The sequence below is a fragment of the Zalophus californianus genome, chromosome 11 (assembly GCF_009762305.2).
Source record: "Zalophus californianus isolate mZalCal1 chromosome 11, mZalCal1.pri.v2, whole genome shotgun sequence".
NCBI classification, from domain to species: Eukaryota; Metazoa; Chordata; class Mammalia; order Carnivora; family Otariidae; genus Zalophus; species Zalophus californianus.
In genome coordinates this window covers 55,501,056-55,528,243 of record NC_045605.1, presented here as the reverse complement: position 1 = coordinate 55,528,243, position 27,188 = coordinate 55,501,056, and the positions used below count along the sequence as shown (strand labels likewise).

Sequence of the window (27,188 nt, the reverse complement as noted above, 5' to 3'; positions counted from 1 at the left end):
TTTTTTTTTTTAAGATTTTATTTATTTATTTGACAGAGAGAGACACAGCGAGAGAGGGAACACAAGCAGGGGGAGTGGGAGAGGGAAAAGCAGGCTTCCCGCAGAGCAGGGAGCCCGATGCGGGGCTCGATCCCAGGACCCTGGGATCATGACCTGAGCCGAAGGCAGACGCTTAACGACTGAGCCACCCAGGCGCCCCTTTGCATTCATTCTTTTTTTTTTTTTTTTTTGCATTCATTCTTGATAAAGTTCCTCTGGGCACATCCCATTCACGAATCCAGCTTGTTGGGATTTACCTCTTCATTCGTCTGGGTCATCAACGTTTTCTGATGTTCCACTCTGGGCCAGCTCTGTCTTTGGGACCAGGAGACAGGGTGATGAAGCCGGGGCCCCTGTGAAAATCTCCTCTCAGGAGCGACGCAGAGGGTTGGCACCTAGTGGAGGGCAGAAACCCAGAAGGAGGTGGGAACGATGCTTTGGAAGGAATCCTGCCGTCTGGTGAACCTCCTCCCCCACCACCCCCCACTGCCAGCCTCATGTGTGTGCGGGTTGTGGAGCCTGCCCATGGCTGTTTCACCCCGATCTCCTGCACACTGACTGAGCAGGGCAGAAGCAGCCGGAGGGCAGGTTGGTGGAGCCCCGCCCACTGACAAAAGTCCAGCAGCGGATGGGGAGGAGTAGATGGAAGAACGAAGAAGACCGAGAGCAACAGTGTGATGGGCAAGCAAGCCCCCCTTGTCCCATGGGCCCCTGTCAGTGTCCGGGAGTGCGTGGGGCTGAGAGGCGGCAGTACCCAGACAGGGCAGCACAGGGTCTGTAGAACTAACCGGGGCTGGGAACAGAACTGAAGGCACAGAGCCGACACTAGGCCACGGAGGCCTGAGGAGCCCACTGTGACTCCCTGTCAAGGGGCCCTGGGCAGTGAGTGGGGGAAGGAGGCCGCTCCTCCCTCTGCCAGCTGCCCACCAGCCGGGCGCCTCCAAACAGGCAGCCTGCCCCTTCCCACTGCGACATCTGAGCCCACTCTGTGGGACCTTCTTGCTTCCCTTAAGGACACAGGACGTGTGATGTGGCCCACTCCCAACCCTGACTGAAACACTCTCTCGCCCCTAAAATGTCGATCTCAAGCCTTTGGACCGAACTCTGGCAATACCAGGGCAGCTGCTGGGATATCAGCTCTGACTAACCTTCTCTCTGTTGTGCCTTCTCCAGGACTCCAACCAGCCGCCCAGAGCTGCTTCGCAGGATCTCCCGGCTTCTCCTCCCCCTGCCACATTCGCATCCTTGGGTTGTCTCGGCGGGTAGAGCGCAGGGGCAGGTCAGACTCATATGGGGCTGAAAACTCTGCCCGATGGGCCTCTGACCTGGGGAGCCTAAGCCTCCTCACCTGTGAAATGGAGGACATTTGCACCGGGCTCCCAAGGCTGCTGCGAGGCTTGTGGGGGGGGGGGGGCGGGATAGGGGACAGGCGCGCCTGGCACTGGTTGGGAGATGCCCCGTAAATGTCTATGAGGCCTGGATTCTGGAAAGCCTGGGTCCAGACTGCAAGGTGCAGAACCTGTGGGTTTGATGGGAATGAAGCCAGATCCTAACCCTTGGACGGGTCTGAATTTTCTCTCTCAACTGAGTCTTATCTTTTTTTTTTTTTTAAGATTTTTATTTATTTATTGAGAGAGAGAGAGAATGGTAGAGAGAGAGCATGAGAGGGAAGAAGGTCAGAGGGAGAGGCAGACTCCCTGCTGAGCAGGGAGCCCGATGCGGGACTCGATCCCGGGACTCCAGGGTCATGACCTGAGCCGAAGGCAGTGGCTTAACCAACTGAGCCACCCAGGCACCCTCAACTGAGTCTTGATCCATGTCTCCGTGGAGAACATTGCGAGGGCTGGAAGCTTGCAATTAAGGCCAGAATAGACTTCAAAGAGAGGAAACAAGGTTTCTATGAACTTGAGTGCCAGCAGCAGTTCCTGGTGAGAAATGACTGCCCGTGCACCCACCTCAGCTGTGTGTGTGTGTGTGTGTGTGTGTGTGTGTGTGTGTGTGTGTGTGCCCATGCCCGCTCTCTGGGTCTGGCTGTGACAGGACTGGACACCCTCTCGGAGTGCTGCGTGTGACTTCATGGCGCTTCTTTGAGACAGAGGCAGCCAACAGGGCCCCACATGCCTGGGGCCCGCCTCACAGCTGCTTCTTCCATTATAGGGAGGAGCCTGGCTCTGGTTGGGGCCGCGTGGCAGCGGGCGCCCAGCTCCTAGCCCCAGGCCAGGGCATGGATGGGAAAGGGGACCCTGGGCAGGGACGAGGAAGGGGTGCGGACCCAGAAACATTGGTTCAGGAATAGGCTGAGAAAGCAATGTGGGGTAGGGAGCTGGGGAAGGGGGGCCAGTGATCAGAAGGAGAAACAGAATTCAGAGCAAAGTTGTCATAGGCAGGGACACAGTAGAAAGCCAGAGAACAGGGCAGAGAGACCCAGAGGCTAGAGAGTTGGAGGCAGTAGAAAGAGAGAAAGGGAGAGGGAGAAAGAAGAGATTCAAGAAAGAAAATTAAGATAGGAAGTCGATGTCATAGAAGAGAATAAAGTCACAGGAAGAGGAGGGAGAGGGACTCCCAGAGAATCAGAGGCAGAGAGGAAAGAGCATGCGATAAGCAGACAGGGAGCGGGAAGAGAGATGGCAGAGCCAGGAGGGGCCTTAACATCTACATTCAACCCTCCCCCCATTTTCCAGATGAGAAAACTGAGGCCCAGCAAACCGGTGGCAGAATCAAGCTTAGCACACGGGAGACAAAGATGGTGAAAAGAGAAAGAAACCTGGAGAAAAGTTGAGAGCCTGACAGAAAGCCCCAAAAGGGAGGGGAGCAAGAAAAGATGGGGGCGGTGGGGCTGGGGTCTGGCCGTAGACCAGGCCGCTGGAGCAGGGAGCCCCAGGTGCCCAGAGCAGTGAACACCCACCTCTCGCTCATTTGGGAGGGACCCACAGAGCCAAGGACCCACAGAGCCAAGGACCTCCCACCTGAGCCCCGGTCCCAGGTAAGGCAGAGAAACTGGGGGTGTGGTTTGGGCTGAAGAAGCACCAATGCAATGGTAACCATTTTCACACACTTACCAGAAGGGAGCACATGGAGGTGGGCACCCTGGCAGGTCTAAGTAATGTCAGCTGACGGCAAAGTAGGAGATGGCATAATTGTGAACAACAGAGGCCAAAAGTTACCACGTTTCTCGAGGTGGGACCATGCAGGAGCAGGAGCATCAGAATTCTAACAGTGAGTGTGCTTCCCAATGATCCACAGTTATCAAGAATGGGTAACCCACCTTAGTGAGCATTGCTCACAAAGATGTGGAAGCATTGCATGCATTTGAGGGAGAGGGTCTCAAATCAGGAGTCCAGCAATGTATTCTGAGGGTACAAGATTTATTTTTTTTAAGATTTTATTTATTTATTTTTAGAGAGCGAGAGAGACAGCACAAGCAGGAGGGGCAGGGAGAGAGAGAGAGCAAGAATCTGAAGCAGACTCCACGCTGAGCGCAGAGCCCGATGCGGGGCTCGATCCCGAGACCCCGAGATCATGACCTGAACTGAAACCAAGAGTCAGATGCTTAACAGACGGCGCCAGCCAGGCACCACCTGATGGTATAAGATTTCTAAGGGCATTTTAAACTGTGTGTTTTCCTTATTTTATATTATATTAAAAATTCTCTTTCTAGTTGATCAAGAGTACACTTACCATGATGAGCACCGAATAATGTATAGAGTTGTTGAATCACTATATTGTATACCTGAAACTAATATAACACTGCATATTAACTCTACTGGAACTAAAAGAAAAAGAAAAACAAAACAAAAAATGATCTTCCCAGTTACGAAAACCAATGGTCTCTTTTTCACTGACAATTCAAATTTAAAAGAGATTTTTGTAGAATAAAGCTTGAGTTTCTTGCTGAGGGTTACTCAAGAAAGACTGAGCTTTGAGGGGATCAATTCAACAAATGTTGACCATGTGGGGGCCTGGGCCCGGCCTGGGGTAGCCAAGCACAGAAAGGGTGAGGAAGGCATCCGCACAAAGGAGGGGGGCAGTGGCTGTGATGGGAGGTTGGTTATATGTATCAAATAAGTAAATATATTCAGGATAATGGGAGCCAGGTTTCCTCACTGTTGGAGGAGAAAGTCACAAATATGGAAAGAGACAGGGGCGCCTGGGTGGCTCCGGCGTTAAGCGTCCGCCTTCGGCTCAGGTCATGGTCCCAGGGTCCTGGGATCGAGCCCGCATCGGGCTCCCTGCTCCGCGGGGAGCCTGCTTCTCCCTCTCCCACCCCCCCTGCTCGTGTTCCCTCTCTCGCTGTGTCTCTCTCTGTCAAATAAATAAACAAAATCTTTAAAAAAAAAATATGGAAAGAGACATAGAGAATGAGCTACGTGGTGTGGGAGTGGAATTGGAGGAAGGGCGGTGAACTCAACAATTTCACAGATAGACATGCTTTTAGCTCTCTCCACTGAGAAGACCTGGGAGACGTAACACCCCGATAGCCATGAGCACCCCAAATACCTAGATCTTGTCTTCTAAAAGGATCCAGGGCTCCTTGTAGAAATGGCTTATTCCTGAGGCCCAGAAAGAATAAGATGAGCCTGTTGTTCTGGAAAGTGAGGAAGTACTTAAAGGCGGGGATCTATCCAAAAGTCACAGAAGTCACTGTGTCTGATCTGGAACACTTTGAGCATCAAAATAAATAATGATAGTAACAGATTACAGCGCATTGAATAAAATAAGAAACCATGAGTCCAAACAGGGAGGAAGGGAAGGGAGGAGGAGGAAGGGAGAATTTGATGGGGAACGGGATATTCATATCATTTCAAAATACCTCCCCACAAAAATACTCTTTCATTGCAGATGGAAAAGGAATAGTTTCCTGAGTAATGTTCCTGCGCAGAAGCTTGCCAAACACAATCAGGGTGATCAAACAGCACCAGTAAGAAGACAAACTGAAATCATGTGCCGCCTGATAACGTGCGCTGAGAACACAGCATCGCTTCTGTGGTATTCCTGCTAAAGATTCGAAACCTGAATCTAATCGCGAGAGAATAGCAGACAAAACCAAAATTGAAGGGCATTCTACCAGGGCAAGGCAAGAATCACTGGCTTATAATCTTCACAAGTATCAAGGTCATGAAAGGCAAGGGAAGGCCTGGGAAACTGTTCCAGTCTGAAGGAGACTAAGACACAGACGTGACAGGAGACTCTGAACTGGATCGTTTGGGTATAAAGGATAGGATTGGGACAACGGGAGAACTTTGAAGGGGGCCTACGGGGTGGATTACGGTCACGTACACATGTTCATTTCCTGACTTTGATGGTCCTGGTGTGCTTGTGAAGGAAGAGGCCCTTGTTTGTAGGAAACACTAAAATATTCACGTGGGAAAAAAAATACATTATGTGTACTTGCAACTTTTCTGTAAATGTGAAAATTGTTTTAAAAATTTTTAACCAAGGGGCACGGGGGCGGCTCAGCCAGTTAAGGGTTCAAAGATCCAGCCCCACATCGGGCTCTGCACTCAGCAGGGAGTCTGCTTGGGATTCTCTCTCTCCCTTTCCCCCTGCTCGTTCTCTCTCTTTCCCTCTCAAATAAATAAATAAATCTTTTAAAAATTTTTAATAAAATTAAAAATAAAATTTTTTAAATAAAAAATTTTAATAAGACTCAGGATAAAGGATTTTTCATCAGAGCAATGCCAAACCTTCAAGGAATTAATAACCTGAATTCATACAACATTTCCGTACCAAAATCAGAGTCAGTGTGGTAAAGGAAAATTATAAGCCGATAGGACCTATGAACGTGTTTGTAAAAATCCCAAATAGGGGCGCCTGGGCCGCTGAGTCAGTTAAGTGTTGGACTCTTGGTTTCGGCTCAGGTCATGACCTCGGGGTCATGAGATCGAGCCTGCATCAGGCTCCACACTGGGCGTGGAACCTACTTAAGATTCTTCCTCTCCCTCTGCCCGTCCCCCTGCGCTCTCTCTCTCTCTCTCTCTCAAATAAGTAAATAAATAAATAAATCTTGTTTTAAAGTCCTAAATAAAACACAAGCAAAGTTTATGGCACCATACTCCAGGAGACTTTCCTGGGAGCCATTGGCTTGTCCCTTGCTCCTGAGCAAGAGCCTGTGCAGCTGGGGCGCCATCTTGGGTCATGACGGTCAGCCTGATCGACAGGTGACAGGGTGCAAAATGGAAGAGCCTGGGGCATTGAGGGGTTCCTGGAGTACAGTTGCCCAACTACTCCTGAATGCCCACTCCAGACTTGTATGTGGGGGAGACATAAACTCCTCTTATGTTTAAGCTGCTATTATTTTGGCTTTTCTGTCATTCACTGCCAAATCTTATGTTACCTATTATTCAGCAATAGCGGATTAAAGGAGAAAAGCTGTATTTTCATCCTGTAGATGAAAAAAAAGGATTCAATACTATTCAATGTTTACTCATGACTAAACAAACAAAACAGCTCTTAGACTCAGAGGGCAGAAAAACTTTCCAAATCTCACAAATAATACCTACAAAATCTCCACCGGCAAACCATATTCAATAGTGAGTTTTGTTTTTTTTTTTTAATCCTCTTTACAATCAGGAACAAGGGTTCCTACTGTCACAGCTTCTGTGGAATTGGGTTCTGGAGTCCCTAGCCAGCACAATAAAATAAGGAGAAGAACTGAGAAGTACAAAGATACCAAAGGGAAAAACAAGACTCTCATTGTTTACAGATATTGTTATCTACGTGTAACCTACAAACGACCCTCAAATAATTAAAATCATAGAGTTTAGCAAGATGGGTGAAGATAAGATAAATACATAAAAAGCAGCAGCATTTTTTTTATACCAGCAACATAAAGTTCAAAAGTGTACTTTTTCAAAAGATGCGTTCATAATAGCAACAAAAATTAGAATGTGTCTTGAAATCAATTTAACAAAGACATACAAGCCCTTTGATGAAGAAAGATTTTAAACTCAATTGAAAACATTAAGGAAGACCTTTAAAAAGTGGGGACATATTTAAGATTCATGGATAAAAAATGACCACTTATCAGCGTCAATTATCTCCAAATCAATTTGTAGGTTCCATGTCATCCCACTAAAAAGTCCAGCAAATCTTTTGGAGAATTTTGCAAGTTGGTTTTAGCATTTTGTTTAATTGACGAGCAAAAAGGCCAAGATACTCCCAAGAAAAGAAAAAGAAGGTGAGAGGCCTGCCCTACCAGCTACTGAGACTTATCAGAAAACCACAGAAATTAAGAAAGTGGGTGTTGGCGCCCACAACTAAAGCGATGGAACAGAACAGAGACCCCAGAAGTAGGACCCCATGCATGTGGAAACTTGATATCTGATAGCTGCGTTGCAGATGAACAAAGGACTATTCACTGAATAGCACTGACACTTCTTGGGATCCTTCTGCAAAAAACGAAATGTGATCTGCACCTTACACCGTCCACAACAATCAGTTCCAGATGGGTTACGAGTTCAACTACGAGAACCAACTTTTTTGTTGTGAATTTTTGGAGAAAACAGAGGAACATTCCTTCATGAACTTCCTTTATGGAACAAGAAATTTTTTAAAAAAATGCAAATATAAAGGGAAAAGTGCAGGAAGGCTGACGGTTACAGACTTTAGAACTTCTGTTCATCCAAAGATACCGTAAAGTCAAAACGCAAGCCTCAAAGTGGGTGTGGCAGATTTTATTTTCCCCAAAGGGCTGCAATTATATCTCTCATCCCACATGCTCTTTTAGGACCTTGCCACTCCCCATCAAGAAGTAGAGTTTATACCCTCTCCCCTTGGACCTGGCAGACGCTTGTAACTGCCTTGACTAATAAGGGACAGCCAAAGTGATGCCATTGACTGCCGGGCTGGGTCATAAAACTGCCATCCATGTGAACCTCCATCCCCCCTGCTTCTGGCCTTCTCCCCCTCTCCCCACCTGCACTTTGCAGGTGACACGGAGCTCCTGTCTGGTTCAGACTCTGTCTCCACCACATCTGATATGCCAATGTTTGCTTGGGCTCAGCTTCTGCAGCTGAGCAAGATCCTCTCCCAGAACCACCTGGCCTGGAAACCTGCCTGGGACTTACCTGAGACATCTATTTTTACAGTCTCCCACCTGAGAGGTGGAGAGAGGCACAGAAATCAATGGCATATCCAACATCCATCAGTACTGAGGAGTTGGGAAGAAAGGGCTGGCCTGGAGAAAGCATGTTGGGTACACTTAGAATGAGAAGCCGTGTCCCTGCCAGCTACCCAGGGCTGTCCACCGGAGTCATGGCCAGGAAGGGAGGGAAAAGGTGAGGACTTGGAGAGTTCCAAGTCCTTGCTCCGCCCCTCATATGCCGTGTGACTCTGGGCATGTCACTTTGCCTCTCTGGGTCTCAGCTTCCTTAACACCAGGGTTCCTGTGTTCATCATTTCCATACATTTAGTACCTAGCAGGGTTCTGATATATGGAGCAGGTGCTCCATACATGGAGTTGAAGGACTGCTCTCTCCCCCTGTCCCCACATTGTTCCTACCTTGTAGTAAACTTCTGCTCATTTGCCAAGAGCCATCTCATGCATCACCCCTGCAGTAAGTCTCCCTTGACTCATCAAGCCACCTGGGGGTCTCCGTGCTTCCCTCTATCACAGGACTAAACTCTGTCCCCCATCCCAGCCACTCCTGACGGTGAGCCCAAGAGCAGAAATCAAATCTGAACCACCTCTGTGTCCCAGGACCCAGCCCAGGAAATGGCTGCTGAACTAATTACTTAATTAGCACATAAAGAAAGCTGTTCACTTAAGAGGACCCAGAAGGGTCTGCTCTGGCTGAAGGCCACACAACAGTCAGATGGGGAACCAAGTCCCAGGCTGCTCTGAGTTTCCCGTCAGTGAGGCCAGTCCCAAGGCTGCTGGGGAAAGTCACCGGCTTCCAGACAGCTGCTTTCTCAGCCGATCTCATGACGCACATGAGTCTCTCATTTATTCATTTATTTTCCAATAGTGGCAATATTCCAAGGGTGGCATACTTTTTTTTTTCCTGGTAAGATCTACAGATATATATATATGGATATGAATTGTCATTTGTGCTGCTTTAAATATATCTTCATACCTTTTATGCCACGGTCAAACGGCCCAGGGTAAACTCTCCATTATCGGTATGTGGATTATCCGTGGCCCGAGTGGACTCCCAGATGGCTTCCCTGGGCTTTCTGGGTCACCTCTTACTCTCACCTGAAGACTCGACCTTTCCAATTTCATGTGAACCAAGTAAATTTTTAGTCCGACGCTTGCTCTCTCACCTGTGGCCTGTTCTCGTCCAGAATGGCCCAGCTTAGCTCAGCTTGGGCTGAACTCAAAGTCCCGCAGTGAGTCCCGCCGTGGGAGCCAATCTGTCTCACCACCCCCCCACCTGCTTCTTTGTTTTCATACAGTTCAGCCTGGGACACCGTGTCTCTGGAAGACCCCTCTGGAGGCAGAGTGGAGACGGGCAGGAGGAGAGACTCAGTCAGAAGAACACCGTCACAGATGCTGGGATGTCCCGCCCCGGGTCGCCTTGGTCCACGTCGAGTTCACAAGCAGCCTCAGGAAACAGTCTCATCCACGCTGACGGCTTCCCACCGCAGCATCTTCCTCCCTCTACTCTGTGCCCAGGAAGAGAAGGGCCTTCCCAGGAACCTGCTCAGCCCTGCAGACACCTCCAGGCCCCCGACGGACTGCGCTGTACTGTTTGTTCTCCTCGCTCTCTGCACTGCCTGATTCACTTTGAGGGTCACCCCCCAAATAATCTATGTGCATCCAAGTCCTTGTCTCAGGGCCTGCTTTTGGGAGAACCCAAGTTAAGACAGCCAAGGAAGAGGCTGATGCAACAGGGCGGGGAGGAGTGATAGAGCCTGACCCAGGGGAGGGCTGTGAGGACGCAGAGAGCCAGCAGATCCCACAGAAGTCTCAAAGGCAGAACAGGGCATGATCTGGCTTAATGTAGGGACAGGGTGAGAAGGGGGGACATAGTGACACCCGGGTTTCTAATTTGAGCAACACCTTTACTGCCATAAGAAACAGTAAAGTAGGGGCGCCTGGGTGTCTCAGTTCTTTGAGTGTTTGACTCTTGGTTTTGGCTCAGGTGGTGATCTCAGGGTTGTGATCTGGGATCCAGGGATGGAGCTCCACATTGGGCTCCGAGCTCAGCACGCAGAGTCTGCTTGTCCCCCTCCCTCCCCTTCTGTCCCTACCCCCAATCCCTCACTCACCCTCATATGCGCACATGCATGCGTGCGTGCACTCTTTCAAATAAACAGATGAATAAAATCTTTTAAAAAGAAGAAAGAAGGGCGCCTGGGTGGCTCAGTCAGTTAAGTGGCTGCCTTCAGCTCAGGTCCTGATCCCAGGGGCCTGGGATGGAGCCCTGCGTTGGGCTCCCTACTCAGCGGAGAGTCTGTTTCTCCCTCTCCCTCTGCCCCTGCCCCTGCCCCCACCCCCATGCTCCCTCTTTCACATAAATAAATAAAATCTGAAAGAAAGAGAGTGAGAAAGAAAGAAGGAAAGAAGAAAGAAAGAAAGAAAGAAAGAAGAAAGAAGAAAGAAAAAGAAAGAAAGAAAGAAAGAAAGAAAGAAAGAAAAGAAAGAAAGAAAGAAAGAAAGAAAGAAAAGAAAGAAAAAGAGTAAAGTAAATTTGGCAAAAAAAAGTATGACCAGCTTTGAGTGGATTACAATTTCAAATTTTACATATATTATAGATAATCCTTATAACAACCTTGTGAGACATTCATAAGTATATTGATTTCTCATAACGTCAAAAAGAAAAAAGGGATTTAAAGTGGCTTATAAGATTTTATAATAATACAGGATAGGGTATATATAAAATTGTGTATCAATTAGTGGAGTGTTAAAGGTAGTTGTGAAAACGATGATGTAGAAGAATATTTAATGACACAGAAAGCTCTTTACAACATTTTATTAAGTTAAGAAAAATTAGCCTATAAGAAAACAGAGGAGCCGTAACTGTGGGAGTATATACATGGGTGTATGGAATGGGTTCCAAATGCAGACCATTCAGATATATACAAAAAAGTGGTAACTGCCTTTTTCTACCTAAATTTAATTTCTATTACAAACTCCCATTTTGTGAGATGGAAGCTTAACCTCAGTCATTTCTGGGTCGCCACGCACACAACCAACTCCACCTCCTTTTCCCTGTCCTCAAGTGCCATCTGCCCACGATGGTGGAATGTCCCCGAGACATCCCACGAGCCTGGCCTAGCCCACCGTCAGTTCTCACGGGCGGCGCTGTGGGATCGAGGCCGGTTCCTGTCCACCTGACCCTTCAGCCCAGGCAGCTTTCTTGGCCCCTGTGTCAGCAGAAAAAATGCCCCCCTCCCCCAACACATATTCACTTCCTAATCTCCCCGAACCTGTGAATATTACCTTATATGGCAAAAGAGGAATATTGCACTATATAGAAAAATATGTGATTAAGATAAAGATCTTTTTTTAAAAATCCCATCCCATAATTTCAAAAAGGAAACTGAGGTCCAAAGAGATGAGTTCTCTTACCGCAGATCGCCCCTAGAGGCTCCTGATTTTTCCCCTTCCCTTTCTCACATCAGAATAAAACATAACGGGGCATGATAATGTAGAAAAGTGCCATCAGTGGGCAAACTGAATTCACTGATAATTTCAGCATTTACTAAGAACCTATATACCACAAGTTCTGCTAAGCGCTGGGGCTCGTGGACCCTGGCCCTCACTGAGCTTAAGTTCCCATGCAGAGAAGGAATCTTCCTCACCTTTGTTCAGTCAGTCTCTTCTATCCAAAAACCCTACAGATGCCTCTCTGACCCATCAGAGGCCAACAAGACGTTCTCTGTCCTTTATTCTGTGCGTATTTCATGCATTCAGTTGGGTGCCTTAACTCGGGCACAGACAAACCAAAAGAATAGCAGCGACTGGAGCCCCACCTCCCTCAGCTCTTCTTTGGTTCCTGTACAAGAGGCAAGACACGTAAGGACGATGCACACACGTGCACACATGGATAGAGACGGAGAAGAGCGCAAGACTGATATCTTTATTTCATTCTCACCTAGGACAGAAATTCACTGGTGTATTTAAATTATTACGTATTCACGATTTTTAATGACTCGCCTATTTAAAATTATTATTATGTATTTGTTTACAATTTTAATTTTACTTCTTTTTAAAATTGTGTTTAATTATTTTTTAAAGATTTTATTTATTTGTTTATTTGAGAGAGAGAGACCAAGAGAGAGGGTGGAGAGCAAGGCAGGGAGGGGCCAAAGGAGAGGGAGAAATAGGCTCCCCCCTGAGCAGAGCCCCCCGCACACAAGGGGCTCAATCACAGGACCCTGCGCAGAGGGCAGACACTTAACAGACTGAGCCACCCAGGTGCCCCTTAATTATTTTTATCTTATTATTTATAAGGGAAGTTTTTCTATTGAGATGTAGTTGACATATAACATTATTTTAGTTTCAGGTCTATATCATAATGATTTGGTATTTGTACATATTGTGCAATGATCACCACAATAGGTCGTTAACATCCTTCCTTAGACATAGTTACAAAAATTTTTTTTCTTGTGATGAGAACTTTTAAGGTCTATTCTCTTAGCAGTTTTCAAATATACAACACAGTATTGTTAACCATGGTCACCATGCTGTGCATTATTATCTCCAGGACTTTATAAATGGAATTTTGTACCTTTTGAGCACCTCCACCCATTTCACCTACCTCCTACCCCCACTGCTCGCAATCACCAATCTTTTCTCTGTATCTCTAAGTTCAGTTTGGGGGGGGTGTTTTTTTAGATTTCACATATAAACGAGGTCATGCAGTATTTGTCTTTCATTATCTCCAGGACTTTATAAATGGAATTTTGTACCTTTTGAGCACCTCCACCCATTTCACCTACCTCCTACCCCCACTGCTCGCAATCACCAATCTTTTCTCTGTATCTCTAAGTTCAGTTTGGGGGGGGGTGTTTTTTTAGATTTCACATATAAACGAGGTCATGCAGTACTTGTCTTTCTACGTCTGACTTACTTAGCATAATGCCCTCCAAGTCCCTCCATGTTGTCACAGATGGCAAGATTTCCTTCTTTTTTATGGCCAAAAATTATGCCATTTTTTACATGTCCACCACATCTCCTTGATTCGTTCATCCATCAGCGCACTCCGGTTGCTTCCATATCTTTGCTGTTATAAATACTGCTGCAACAAGCACGGGAATGTATATATCTTTCTAAGTTAGTGTTTTCCTTTTCATCTGATAAATACCCGGAAGTGGAATTGCTGGATTGTAGGGTAGCTCTATTTTCAACTTTTTGAGGAAACTCCATACTGTTTTCCAGTGTGGCTGCGCCAGCTTGCATTCCCACCAACAGTGCAGGAGGGTTCCCCTTTCTCCACATCCTCGCCAACGCTTGTTATTTCTTATCTTTTTGATGATAGCCATTCTAACAGGGGTGAGGTGATATTTCATGAATCCTATGCTTGGATTTTCACGTCCTTGATGACGAGTGATATAGAACATCTTCTCATGTGTCTGTTGGCCATCTGCATGTCTTCTCTGGAAACATGCCTGTGCAGATCCTCTGCCCACTGTTTAATCAGATTGGTTTTTGTTTTGTTTTGTTTCATCTTGTCACTGAGTTGTAGGAGTTACATATTTTGTTGTTGTAGGTGTAATATATTTTGGATATTAACCCCTTACCGTATATATGATTTTCAAATGTTTTCTCCCATTCAGTAGGTTGCCTCTTCACATTGTTGATGGTTTCCTTTGCTGTGCAGAAGGCTTTTAGTTTGATGTATTGTTTTATTTTTCCTTCTGTTTAAGATAAGGATCTTGAGGGAAGGAGCTTATCCTGGACTATCCAGATGGATTTGAACTGCAATCACATGTATCCTCGTAAGCGAGAGGCAGAGGGAGATTAGACAGGCATGAAAACAGAACAGAGGGGTAGCCACAAGCTAATGAATGCCAACAGCCACCAGGGGCTGGAGAGGGCAAGAAGCTTCTCCCCCGGGGCCCTGCCAGCACTTTGATTTCAGTGCAGCGAAATGACTTTGGAGCTCTGGCCTCCAGAACTGTGAGAGAATAAATGTCTGTGGTTTCAAGCCAGCAAGTGTGTGGTAATGTGGGATAGCCAGCAGCCACAGGAAACTGGTACAGCCCCACATCGGGGCACCGTGATGGTCCCGCTGGTGTGCGTGAGCCAAGGGGAACCCCGGGAGCTCTCCATCATGCCCCACAACCTCCCCAGAGCCCAGGACCTCCCTCTCCCTCCCCTAGCCTCTCCTGGGCTGGGGAATATTCTGCAGGGCTCTCACCGCCCATCCGCTTGGACTCCCCAGTCATCTCTGCTCCGCTCTGCTGTCCAGCACCTCAGCGCGGTGCCAGGAACTCAGGGGCCCTGTCCTCCTCAAGATGTGTTGACAGGGAGGGCACAGGTCCTACCTGCTCATGGAGTCCTACAGCACCCTTCTGCCACGCCGGGGCAGGTCCCCACGCCTCCACTTCCTGGGACGAAGCAGGGGCAGCGGACAGACGGGACAGACAGGAGGGAGACAGACAGGGCCCTCTTTCAGCACCCACACTTCCTCACCTTCCCTCCGTTGCTGTCCCCCGGCTCCGTTAGAGCATTCCTGCCTGCTCTGGACTCTCCCTCTACTCTTCCGATGTGTAGCTTATACTCAAACCTCAAAAGCCAGATCTTTGCTTCATTATTTGTTTTCCACTGTGGCATGAAGTTTCAGTCCCCCGGGAGCCTGGGTGAGTGAAAGGGCACGGGATTAAAGGAATTGTGGGAGAAGGAAAATAAACGTTTAGTAGCTCACTGCTACACATACATTACATATATGTCATATATATGTATATATATATAATTTGTCTATATATGTACATATATATAATCAAATGGAAATTCTACCAGAAACAAGACTTACGGTAGTTATCTTTGAGTCACGTATTTTCCCCATGCTGTATTCTACATGTCCATTTTCCAAAATACCTAACCTGAACATGTATTATTGTTGTAATCGAGGGAAAACTGTTATTGTCAAGGAAATTATGGAAGAGGCATGACATTCGAAAACAATTCGCAAGCAGGTAGGAAAGCAAGCACAGAAGTAAAGCTGCCACTACCTAAAGGTCAAGGCGCGGCTCTGGCTGGTCACGTGCTTTGCGTCGGGCTCCCCAGCAGCCAATCAGCACGAGCAGCGCCGCCAAAGTTCCCAGGAGTGAAAGGGACCGTCGGCTCCGAAGGACTGCTATTCTTAGGCCTGAAAGCAGACGAGAATTTATGCCAAGGATCTGTTGGAGGCATATTCTTAATCTGCTTTTTTACAGAGGAGAAAAATGAAGCTGAGTGGTAAAACGTCTTGCCCCGTGAGAGCTACGAAGAGGCAGAGCTGGGTTTTGAACCCACAGAACAGCCCTGCAGAGTGATCATTTTAAAACATAAGTCATGGGTGAAGGGGGTCAAAAGGTACAAACTCCTAGTTATAAGATAAACGAGTCCGGGGAAGCCGTGCACAGCGTAGTGACTATAGTTAATAATATATATTTGAAAGTTGCTAAGAGAGTAGAACTTAAAAGTTCTCATCACAGAGCGCCTGGGTGGCCCAGTTGGTTAAGGGTCTGTCTGCCTTCGGCTCAGGTCGTGATCCCAGGCTCCTGGGATCGAGCCCCATATCGGGCTCCCCGCTCAGCGGGGAACCTGCTTCTCCCTCTCCTCCCCACTCTTGCTCTCTCTGTCTCTGTCTCTCTCTCTCTCAAATAAATAAATAAGAATCTTTAAAAAAAAAAGTTCTCATCACAAGAAGAAACTATTTTTGTAACTATGTGTGGCGATGGATGTTAATTAAACTTATTGTGATGATCATTTGGCATGTGTCAAATTATTAGATTATACACCTGAAACTACAATAGCGTATGCCAAGTATATCTCTACAAAAATAAGTATTAGATAAATCAAATCAAATCAAATCATGTCATTCCTACGCTCAAAACCTCCCATGGCTCCTTAACTCATTCAGGGCGAAAATGAAAGTCCTTCTGATAGCCTATAAGGGCTGGTGAACTAGCCCAGTAACCACCCTGGCCTCATGCCCTAATGTTCTCCTGTTTCCCTTCTCCACCCCCAACAAACCAGGTCAGCTCCACCCTAAGGTCTTGGCCCCAGCTCTTCCCCTGGTCAAGAACCACCCCCCTCCCTGCCCCTACAGGTAAAACTGTCTGGCCAAGTCCCTCACCTCCTTCAAGCTTTGGCTCAAAGTTCCTCTTTGAAGGAGTCATACACCAACCATCCTGTTTAAGATGGCAACCCACTCCCTTTTCCCCACACTCCCGCTAGCACTGCTCTATTTTTATTCACAGCACTTGTCACCGTCTAACACTCATGTTTGCTCTTTGTCATCTGCTCCCTCTGCTAGAAGGCAAGTTCTCCGAGGACAGGATTTGTGCCCTTGGTTCACCGATATTACCTAAGTGCTGCTCACAGGACCCGACACAGAGTAGAAGCTCACCAGGTATTTGTTAGGTGGTTGAATGATGCTCAGAGAATGCTCCCCACCTTGCCTGGTGCATAGTAAGTGCTCAGAGAACGTGGCTGTCGGGGGCCGGGGGCCACTTCCCTTTGCACGCATTGTATTGGGTCAGGTCCTCTGTTAGGCACCGGGAATGGGAAAATCCTATCCTCAAGGATTTCCCACTTTCTTGTGAGTTTTCTCACTAAATGCTCGTGTGACCCACAGGTAGGTATGAACAGTCCCATCTTACAAGTGCGTACACTAAATTCACGGAGTCAGGTAAACCGCCCAAGGTCTAGCTAAGGAGTGACTCATCTGACTCAGGGAGATCTTGGGACGGTTGCAGTAGAGTTGGCTGCTGAAGAGTTAGCAGGAGAGTCACAGAAATAGAAGGCTGGACTGCACATCCCAGGTGGCAAGGCCAGCGGGCCCCAAGGCACAGGTGTGTTTGCATGTGGGATGTGTTCAAGGGCAGCCAGAAATCAGATAAGGGCAGATCTATCTGGCCTGCCACTGTGGGGCCTCCCCCACCCCTGCTCAGGTGAGCAGGGGTCAGTGCCCGGCCTGGAGACAGGATGTGCCCCCTGAGCTCACTACCAAGACGGGACAAAGCTTGTGAGTTACAGAAATAGCCTCACCCCTGGCCTCCAGCTTCACTGGCAGGAACAGCCCCCTGACCCTGGCCTACTTGGGTCTACTCCAGGCCATAGCTTCCTTGGGTTTAGAGTTCTGGCTCCTCAGCAGCCGCCCTGGTCAACAGCCTACAGAAACAACTTCCAGGCACCTCCACTCAGTCTGCTGTGAGCCTGAAGGACACTAAAAAGCAAGCCAGACCCTTCCCCACACTCCTTAGCAGTTTGGTTTCAGTGGGGCAACTGGCCCCATATATAAGGATAAGGGTTGATCCTTATATACTGAATGTTTCCTTGTAATTCTTGTGCCGTGATTATCATAATTCATAAGGATTGAGATTTATTGAACACTGACTATGTACTTTTACATTCCCTACTTAATTGCCTTCTCTTTTTTTAAGATTTTATTTATTTATTTGAAAGAGAGAGAGAGAGAGTGAGAGAGAGAGCACAAGTTGGGGGGCGCAGGGAGAGGGAGAAGCAGACTCTCTGCTGAGCAAGGAGCCAGACACAGGGGCTCAAACTCAGGACCCCGGAGCATGACCCGAGCCAAAGGCAGATGCTTAACCGACTGAGCCACCCAGGTGCCCCTAATTTCATCCTTATAACAACCTTGCAAAGTAAAGATGACCTCTCCATTTTACTGAGGACCTGCGGTTTATGCAAGGCCACCACTGGTCGGTGACTGAGATTCAGGCATTCCTCCCTTCCTCCCTTCCTCCCTTCCTCCCTTCCTCCCTTCCTTTATTTATATGTGGAGGCTTTCTGAGCATCCTCCTCTGCTCACCCCCGTGCCAGCCTGAGAGGGCACAGGTGGGATTTGAATGCAGATTCCATGTCAGGTAACATTTATTGGGAGCCTTCAGTGTCGGGTGTTTGATCCATATCTTAACACTTAATTCTTGCAACAGTGCACCGGGAGGGAATCTGCTGCCTCATTTTACAGGCTCAGAAACAAATGGTTGGCCTAAGACTACCCCATGGGTAGGGGGCAGAGCCCAGGACCCAACAGACACCATGTGCTCAATCCCCACCTCAGGTTTCACATTCCAGTCTCACATTTGCTCTTGCGTTCCCTCGTGCCACTCTGGCTGGGTCCTGGGCTCTTACTCCTCTCAACAGAAGCAGCCCTGGTATCTAATAGCCCAGCTCCCAGCAGGCTCTGTGGGAGGAAGGTGGCAGAGGGAAGCAGCCCCCTTGGGGAGCCCATGAGTGCAGTCCTTGTTTGGGGGACCGCTCCCTGGCCAGGGCCCTGGAGCAGTCAGGGGCAGGAAGGGGGCCAGGCTGCTCCGCTCTGCACGGGGTGGGGGTGGGGTATCTCCAGGCCTGAAAAGTCAAGCCAGACCAGGGGTCACAGCCACTCCCTCCTTCCCCCAAGATGTCATGGGTCCAGCAGGCTCCCCCTGGCTGTGCTGGTGCCCTTCACCATCCTGGAGCACCTGCCTGGCGGAGGGGTGGGGTGAGAATTTAAGCTTGCCAGGCCCCGGGCTGCGTTGAGTCAGGAGCCAGGAAGGAGCTTTGGGAGAAACTAACACCACCACTCCACTGGGCTGGGAAGACAAAGGGGGCCACTAGGGTGGGAAACGGGCCTGGAGAGAAGAACACAGAAAAACCAAGACAAGGAGAGAGGGACAGAGAAGGAAACACAGATGCAAAGAACACGTAGAGAGAAGAAAGACAAAGAGCACAGAGGCCAAGAGACAGACACACAGAGAGGAGAGGAAGAGCCTGAGAGAGGGAAGAGGGACTCCCCCCACCTCCAGGACGGGGAGAGGCCTCGGGCAGCTCCTCAGCTGGGGTTCGGCCACAGCCTGCTGGACTCCAGGAAAGAGGCAGGGACCACACCCCTCTGGAAGCAGTCAGGGTCCCTCAAGGAGGAGGGTGTGGGGAGGAAGCCAGACATGAGCCACGTCTGAAAAGAGAAAACAGCAGGATTTTTTGCAAAGGCCTGAACTGGCTCTGGGCAGGGAGGTTACGCAGACTGGGTTCTCTGGTCTGATATTTCACAGTGGACAGAAGGGACAGAGCCCCAGGCAGTCTTGGGCTCCATAGAAGAAGGATTGGGCGGGCAAGGTTGTCCAAAAGAGAAGCCCGGCTCCCTCACCACCACTCCCTTGCAGATGGAAAACAGAGACCCAGGGAGGGGAAAATGTCTGGCCAAAGGTCACACGGTTTCCAGGTTTTCTAGAACGGCAGCCCCTCAGTCACTCATTCAGTGATTCACTGAATTATTCCACAAGCATTGGCTGAGCAACTGCCATGTGCTAAATACTGTGCTAGGTACTAAGGGGACATTGATGAAGAGTAGATGGCCTTCCTTCCCCAGAGAGAGGCAAGCATGACAACGCATTGTGCTAAATGCTGTGATGAAGGGGAGCTCTGGGGTGTGGAGCCAGTCTGGGAGTTCAAGGGTAGTTCCCCAAGGAGGAATAATAGGGCTAAATTGAAAAGTTGAGTAGGAGCCAACCAGGAAGGTGGGGAGGGGGAAGGGGGGGAGGGGAGACATGCCCGGCAGAGGCAACAGAATGAACAAAGTGCATTGCATCCAGGTCACAAAATTCAGCTCACTCTGCATCCCAGTGCACAAGGAAGCTCAGTTATTTTGTTTGTTACTAATCTGACTTTCCTCCCAAACCACGCCCTGCCTTGGTTAGCAGGAAAATATGACATAATGTCATCTAATGTGGTTTAAAGCTGGGTCTGATCTGATGTAAATGATCTCTTTAGGTAATGCTCAGTCTGTCTCATGTAAAAATGTTCCATCTTTCAGGTCACTTCTACCTCCATCTGCCTCCCCAGGTGTGTGTGTGTGTGTGTGTGTGTGTGTGTGTGTGTGTTGTGTGTGAGAGAGAGAGAGAGAGAGAGAGAGAGAGAGAGTGTAGGGGGCTCTAATGTGAGCAACCAGGCAGATGCTGGGTTGCCCTGAAGGGCAGATGGGATCCATACCATCTCCCTCTCCAGGGTGATGATGGGGTCCTCACAGGAGGTCTCCAGCCCAGCCCAGGCCCAGTCGTGGCCCTGGCTGGTCTGGCTGCACCTTGGCTGGTGGTGCTTACAAAACCACAGTCTCTTGCTTGTTCCCCGTCTGACCTCCTGCCCCGTGGTCTCCCCTCAACCTCTGCTGCCCGGGTCCTTTACCCTCCCAGGACTACTTGCTCACTTGTTCTCAGTTCAGCCTCCAGGTTACTTGGAATGCAGGACAGCCCAGGAAAACAAGTGCTCAGGACTCCCTCTCTTGGACCACAGCGTGAGGCTGCATGCCCCTGTTCCTGCGTGGTATTGCGGAGAATGAATGCATCATCCCGTTCTTGTATATTTACCTCTAATTTTTCGCTATTATGAATAATCCTGTAATACATGTCTTTGAACCTTTTTCTATGTGCACACATGCAAATGTTTCTCTGAGGTAGATACCAAGAGGTGAGTCACCAGGTCAAATACACCAAGGTATGAGTATTCTAAATTCTGAATTGAGTCTGTGAGTTGGCCTCCAAAAAAGTCTACACCAACTTACACGGCCACTCATCAACATTGGATATCATCAATATTTTTCAAAATTTGTCAAATAATTTTTCCAAAATTTCCTATTTGCCAAATGAATTTCCTTTGGCATTGCCCAAGCAATATTCCCCTTTAACTTCCATTTCTCTGAGGAGCTGCAAGGCAGGCATCTTTGCAGGCATAAATCCATTTTATTTCTCTTATAACTTTCCTGTTCCAACGCTTTGCCCAGTCTTCTATCGGGTTGCCTATCTTTTGTTGTTGATTTACAGAAGTCCTATTTTCCAGACATTGATCTCTTCCTCTGTGGCAAATATTTCTCTTGATTTGTCATTCGAGTTTTGCCATTATGCTGTCTCCTTTTACAAAGAAGTTCCTAACCGAGAGGCGGTCAAATGTAGCAAACCTATCCTTTAGAGCTATTGTCTTTTATTTTATATTTTGTTTTTTCTAAGTTAAAATTAAACGTTGCTCAGGTATCCCAAATGGTCTCCCACACAAGGGACTTAGTGACTGACCCACAAAGGATTTAGTCCAACTTTCCGCGTCAGGGAGAGAGCCCTGTGCCCAAGCAGCCACTGCCACCATCACTCCTGTCTGCCACCCGGCATCACCCGCCCCCCATCCCCGATCCAACAGCCAAAGCAGGGCCCTCTGCCAGGCCCCGTGTTCCTCCAAGGGTCGCCCCACCGTCTCCACTTTAAGTTCAGATAAGGGTGCACAGTGCCCGGGCTCCTTGCCTGGCAGGTCTGCCTGCTTGGCCCAAGGCCATGGGCAGTCCTGGTGGGGTAGGGTACAGCCTCCACCTTCCTGTGGATGTGACTTTGGTCCCTTTTTCTCCTCTGGGATCTGGCAGCTTTTCCTTTTCAGCCCACAAAACACTCTAATTACACTCTGGTTACACTCCCTATCCCTGACCACCCTGTTGGCCCCTGGCTGCATTTCCCAGAGCCAGGCAGAAGATGCATGCTCTGGTGTCTGCCTCACTCCCTCCCTCACAGCCCCTCACAACCTGACAGCCTGAGCCCATGCTGTGCAGCTTTTCAGGGTCCCCTTTCCCACTTCTCATTCCCAGGTAACCCCAGAGCCAGGGATCCAGGTCATTTCCAGTATCTGCCTTCTCAAAACTGCTGATCTGCTGCCCCTTCCCCCTGAGGACCCCACATTCTTGTAGGACATCTGGGGGCCTCCCCTGCAGCAACACTCTAAAAAAGGCCACACTCATGAATTCCAAGGTCATTTTCTGCCTAGAGCTTCTCTCATTAAAGACAATATAACTTCGTTCCTTACAGAACAGTCCTCCTGAGCCCATACCCCATCTGAATTCTAGGGTGACCACTAAGGTACATACAGACATTCAGAGTAGCACCCATCAGCCGCTGTGCCTGAAATGTCACCATGTGTATGTCACAATGTCATTCCCTTGTGTAAAATGCCTTTTCGGGGAGCTTTCTTTAAATGCAAACATATTCCACTCTTTATGCTTTAGTATGAATTAGATTATCATTGGGTCCCCCTGTGACAAGAAAAACTATGACAACCAGACAGCCCAGATTTTCCAGGGACATCCTGATTCTAAATATTAAAATATTATATTAATTGATATGTGCATAACCAAAATTTGTACTCCCTTTATGTGAGTCTATTTTTTCAATGAAATTATTTATTACGTGTGTGACTACGTATGGTTTAATTTTTGTAAATTATTCACACTTAACCCTGTCCCAGGCCCTGAGCTAGAGCTAGGGATACAAGCACAAAGACCCTGGACACTGATTCAAGATGAAGCTCATGGCCACAGGAGAGGACAGGTGGGCAACAACTGTATCCTACAGAAGATAAGTGCTGGGACAGGGGTTTGACCCAAGCACTTTGGAGCCAGCGAGGGGGGTAACTAACCGCTTGAGGCAAAGGGGAAGGTCCCGAAGGGCCTCCGGATGTAGCCATATGGGATAGACAGTCAAGGGCATTCACACAGATGTAACAGCTGTGCAAAAGCCCGGAGGCCAGAGACAGCATCTTGCTTCTGGGGAACGGCAAAGCCCCTGGTGCTGTTAGGGCCAGAGGACAGGGTGCGTGGAGGAGGGGAGGGAGGCAGCAAGACAGGGACCAGATCATGAAGGGCCTGGCATTTACCAGGCTAGAAAGGAGCTTGTGGGTTTTATCTTGATCGCAATCAAGAGCCCACAGCGGATTTTCTTTCTTTCTTTCAAATATTTTATTGACACACTTACAGAAAAATTCACGTATCTTAAGCATACACGTCGATGAATTTTTACAGGAAGTACACCCATATAAACCAGCATCCCAAGCAAAATACAGAACATTTTCACTACCCAGAGGTACTCCCCAGGCCCCTTCCGGTCATTATGCACTCCCCCCGCCCCCCACCAAGGTTAACCACTTGTTCCGTCTTCCAGCACCATAGTTTCATCTCACCGGGTTTGAACTTGATGAAGGTAGAATCGTACAGTATGAACTCCCTGGTGTCTCTGAGAGTCACTGGAACGGCCGCGGTAGCAGTAACTAGAGCGAAGCGCGTGCGCAGTCTCGGGTCTGGGCGCGTGCGCAGTCTCCGTCTAGGCGCTCTGGCACAGTGCTGCGGACGTTCCGGTGCGTGTCTTTCAGAGCTCATATGTACACATCCGGGGGAATATTTCGAAGAGTGGAATCTGGCTCAGCTTTAATATGTGGTGCCAAATAGTTTTCCAGAGTGTTCGTAGGTGAAAAGTTTTGAGCAAAGAAAAGGCAGAATGAGGCAACCCGTCTCGGAAAAAGCGGAGTGTGAGGGGCGCGGGGACATCGCAGGGGAGCTGCCCTGAGGCTGGTGGCTGGTGGGTATGGAGCTGGGGGAGATTGCCACCTCGGCCGGAGAGGGAGATCAGGGAGTGGTCAGAGCAGGGAGGACAGAGAACGTGTGCTGTGGAGAAGGACTGTGACCAGAGACAGGCCCTGGACACAGCCATGGTGAGGGAGCCGTGGAGACAGAGGAGCCTTCACAGGCTACCGAGAAGTCATAGCCTAGGAAAGAGGGAAGAGCCAGCCAGGGGAGGGGGACCAATCATAGGCACTAAGGGGAGTGTCTGAGGTAGAAGGGCAGGTCTAGAGCACCGGAGACAGCAAGAGGGCCACTGATTAGGACCAAACCAGAGATGTCCACTGAATTTGATGAGAGCGTGCGGGGGACCTGTCGGAGGGCATGGTCAGTAGTTCTGGTGTGCACGCCAGTCTGCGCACTAGGCTGCCACACGATGAAGCAGGAGAAATAAGCAACAGGCTTAAAGGGCTCAGCACTGCATCTGGAACCCTGACATCCGTCCTACTGAAATCATCCCCACTGGAGGCTGGGTGCCACCTCCGGCAAGGGGCAGGTGCGGTCTCCTCCTCCCTTTGTCTCCCCTCTCCCCAGCACCTTCCCGGGCTTCAGTAGGAGTTGTCCTCAGGGCCCAGGCTGAGGAGGAGAAGGTGGTGATGCCAAGGGGTTAAGCCTGAAGGGCCAGGCAAATCTCTCAACAGCTGCGTGGTTTATCAGAAGCTTAAAGGTTACTAGAGGGGGTAGGAATGGGAATCGCTTCTTGAGATGAGAATGAGAACAAAGCAAAGCAGCCTCGGTCCCTGTCCAGGTCCTCTCCTTCCTGGGGATACCCTGCCCTTGCCCTTCCCCAGGTGTGGCACTCATGCCAACCCCAGGGGACCTCCCTCCCAGCACTAATGATGACAGCCACAGATGAGCCCCGAGCCAGGACCCCGTGCTAAGTGCTTTCCTCACAGCCTCTCTTTCAACTTTCAAGGGGATCTGCTGAAGAGAGTGGAGTGTATCATTACCCCCATTTTACAGGCGAGAAAACTGAGACCCGGGGAAGTAAATTCACCTGCCCAAGAATACCAGCCAGGAGGCTGCAGACACTGACTCCAAAGCCTCTGGGTGCTCTAACCCCCACCCAGTCCATCTCTGCACCCAGGCTCTTTGAATCTCGGAGTTGTGTTGACCCCCGCTCCATCCTCTGGGAAGGCCCAGACCTACCCCTTTCCTCTCTACTTCCTGAAGTAGGAGTTCTGCTGTGCATTCGGGAACAAAAGGGCCACTGTGTTAGGGTGGAGTTTTTTACTGGCTGCATGCCCTTGGGCAAGTCATTCGGCCTCTTTTCTTTATAAAAAAGTGGGGATAATCTAACCTGCCAGGGTGGTGGTGAAGAGAAACTTGAGTTGTACGTGAAGGACCAAGTGCAGATGTCTCAGAGTCAGCAGTCCATCGGGTTCTGGTCACTCCTTCCTCTGGTTTCCATGTTTGGAACTCCCTCTTCCCTTTCCTGTCAGAGGCTTGGTCGTTTACATGGACAGCTCCAGTGATGGTCTTTGCTGTGTAATCTGAACAAGGGCTCATGTTTGCTTTGGGTAACCCAGAATATCTCCTTGGACCCTGACATTAACATCCCCCAAAACCTTTCAGCCTGAGGGGTTCCTTGCCTGACACTGACAGACCTTACCAAAAAAAAAAAAAAAAAATAGAGCTGGAGTGTTGGCTCAGAGCCCCTGGACCGGCCTACCGAGTAACTGCTGGGGTCCTCATTTGAAATGCACACCTTGACTCAAAGGCTGATGGGCCAATAGCACCTGACGGGTCTTCATTCAGGGTTCTCTGACTTTTTAATTCAGTGAGGTTCCTCCTGTGGACACATACTCTCACACGCAAGCCCCACTCACACTTATGGTCACAGTCAAGCCCACGGTCACACACACACTCATAGCCAAGAGTATATACTCCGAGGAGTCACCTACTGCCAGTTGAGGGGAGGGTGCGGTTGGCAGCCAGCGGGTAGGATGCAGAACTCTGTGACAAGGGAGATGTCATGGTCCTGCCCAAAGGGTTCTGTGTTAGCACCCCTACTCCAAAGAGGGAGTGATGCTTTCAGGTGGGAGGGGCTTCGATGCTCCTTACAATAGAGTAAGTGGGAGGCACTCACCTTGGAGAGCTGTGACACAAGGCTCAGGTTGGAGAGAGGGATGGGCTGCCTCAGCCATGCTCCTGGGTGCAGGGGTGTGACCTCCATGCTTCACTTCTCCTGCTGCTGGAGAGAACTCTGGTCAGGTGAGGGTTCTCTCAGATGATTCAGGGCCCTGGGGTGCTAGAATTCTGGAGATGGATAGGGTGCATAGTGCTAAGGCAATGGCAAGGAGCCACCCATCCTTGGTCCACTACATTCTGTGATAACAACACCCCTGCTGTCCCCTCATTCCTACTGGTGGCCCTGGTCAGCAGCATCTGTCCCCACTGGCATCTGTTGAAGGGCACACATTCCCGTCTGATCAGACCCACCTTAGATCTGGGCAAAAGGGGCCCCTGCCTGGGCCCTGTGCTCTAGAGGCTCATGCACATCACAAAGTCTGAAATACGAGTATAGAGATGCAGAGAGTAAGAAATTATTTTGGAAGCCCATTAACTGACTGAGCAAACAAGAAGACCAGAGATGGAAGTCAGACACAAATTGTCCCCATCTGTGCTGGGCCAGAGGCCCCAGGGCTGAGGTTACATTACTGTGTGAGCATCAAGCCTCCCTGCATCAGACACACTGAAGTGTTAGGACGTAAGAGTGCATTGGAGAGGCAGAGCCCTCACCCCTCACATATCCAGGTGGGCTCTCAGCCGCCCCCAGCCTGCCCAGATAACCCTGGGTCCACATGGCTGGCACCATTAGCCTCACAGCGAGTCTGAGCACCCCTCCAAGGGGTTTGGCACAGTAATTAAATCAGGGCCAGGAGGAGGGGGAGAATTGAGTGCAGGAAGTAAAGCAGCAACTGCAAGGTCCAGAAGGAAAAGAGAAGCCCAGAGGCACTCACCTGGGACCTCCCTGGTCAGAGCTCTGGGGACAACACAGCTGGGACACCGTAGCACTGCGGGTCCTGGCAGCCTGTAGGAGGCAGGGAACTGTAGCACAGCTGAGGAGGCAGGTCCAGGGTGGAGGCAGGGATCACTCCAAAGGTACAGAGCTGAGCTGGAGTAGAAGCCGGGTCTTTTGGTAAGAGGACTCTTCCCACCACCCCACACCCCGCAGGAGCCATGGAAGCTCCAGGCTCGTGACTTGCTCCCACACGGCCGGGGCTTTGTTTCTTCGTCACAACATAATGCTGTTAATGAGACCAAGGCACTGAGCCTTGTCCCTAGGCTGGGCTCTCCTCCCCTGACGACAGCTCCTATCCCCCAAAAGACAGACACAATCTTAAGAATAATTGGTCAAATTCAGCAGATAGGTTTTCTAACGGTTGGACTGCTTCCATATCATCTGACTGCCCCCACCCCAACTCTCCAGACCCCCGCCAGGAAGCAGGCAGCCCAGAGCTCGTCTCAGGTTGATCTATCAGTGGTTTGTGAGCAATTCAAGGGCAGGATTGGACCCCACCCCTCCCTGGGTCCGCAGCACCGAGAACAGAGCTTCTCACAGAGGCCTCAAGGGTACCTGATGAATGAATGAATGAATGAATGAATGAACCATGTCTGTTTTGCCTGGAA

General features: G+C 49.3%; 1 long non-coding RNA gene across 2 annotated transcripts; it reads right to left on the bottom strand.

Annotated features, from left to right (window-relative positions):
• Positions 1-193: 193 nt before the first annotated feature.
• Positions 194-14,727, bottom strand: LOC113913489. 2 transcript variants are annotated; one of them, XR_003517233.2, is made up of 3 exons: positions 14,624-14,727; positions 1,188-1,387; positions 194-434 (listed from the first exon to the last, which is right to left on the bottom strand). It is a non-coding gene; the product is annotated as an uncharacterized LOC113913489 (long non-coding RNA). The 2 variants fall into 2 exon arrangements; XR_003517234.2 differs by having other exon boundaries at positions 14,476-14,689.
• Between the last annotated feature and the right edge of the window lie 12,461 nt (positions 14,728-27,188).